At 40.0% G+C, this 999-nt stretch overlaps 1 non-coding gene across 1 annotated transcript; it reads left to right on the forward strand.

The window, feature by feature from the left end:
* The first annotated feature begins 448 nt into the window (after positions 1-448).
* TRNAT-GGU (transfer RNA threonine (anticodon GGU)) lies at positions 449-521 on the forward strand. The gene has a single exon. It is a non-coding gene; the product is annotated as a tRNA-Thr (tRNA).
* The last annotated feature ends 478 nt before the right edge of the window (positions 522-999 follow it).

A 999-nucleotide genomic window follows, 5' to 3' on the forward strand; every position in this document is an offset into this window, starting at 1 on the left:
ACAAGCCATTTCTCGCTCTTTTGTAGCTGCTCCGTATTTAAATACCCGTCAATAATGCGAACCAGATCGAGTCATTCTTAAATTGGATGTCCGAGGCCTGGTTATTCGTGGCCTCGGTAGTCCAATGGTAGTGGCGTTGGGACGGTAACCCAAAGGTCGTAGGTTCGATTCCTACTCGAGGAGTTATGATTTTTCTCAGTCACTCTGGTATGGAACAATACGCAGAGGTATTCCTTGATATAAATGAAACTTCTAATTATATTAATTCCTGCGTAATTATAAAAAATAAATTCTCAATGTATGACTACAGGCTATCAAGGTCCTGTTATAAATCAGTTGACTTAAAAATGCTACGGCACCGTCAACAACGGGTTAAATGTATCCCGTCAATAATGCGAACCCGATCGAGTCATTCTTCAATTGGATGTCCGAGGCCTTATTATTCGTGGCCTCGGTAGTCCAATGGTAGTGGCGTTGGGACGGTAACCCAAAGGTCGTAGGTTCGATTCCTACCCGAGGAGATATGATTTTTCTCAGTCACTCTGGTATGGAACAATACGCAGAGGTATTCGTTGATATAAATGAAACTTCTAAAGTCTTAGTTTAGTCTACAACTATTAATAGTATCGTCGCGTACCCTACGTCACCCAAAACTAGTATTGGGACAGATGTAAACTACTTCCTATCTTGTCCTAGGGAAATAGATTAAACATTCGAATGCTAATGATTTATAGGTTGTTTCTAAGTGAAAGAGTTGCAGTGAGTTCGAAGTGTCTCACCAATGTCAGGGTGGGCAGTGTGCCGCCAGAGGGCGGTAAACGATGCCAATGAGTAATAAACCCAGTTCAAAACGTGTAAAGTTTAATAACAATCGTACAAGCTTATTTATTCACTTTAAAAAATGAATTAAAGAGCATAATGACGTCACATTTTCAAAAAATTAAAGTAAACAATATCTAAACGTACCCAATGTTGGAGGAAGAGCTAGGCAGTTCTCAA

Source organism: Leiobunum rupestre, chromosome 1 (genome assembly GCF_980474605.1).
Source record: "Leiobunum rupestre chromosome 1, qqLeiRupe1.1.hap1, whole genome shotgun sequence".
Lineage (NCBI taxonomy): Eukaryota > Metazoa > Arthropoda > Arachnida > Opiliones > Sclerosomatidae > Leiobunum > Leiobunum rupestre.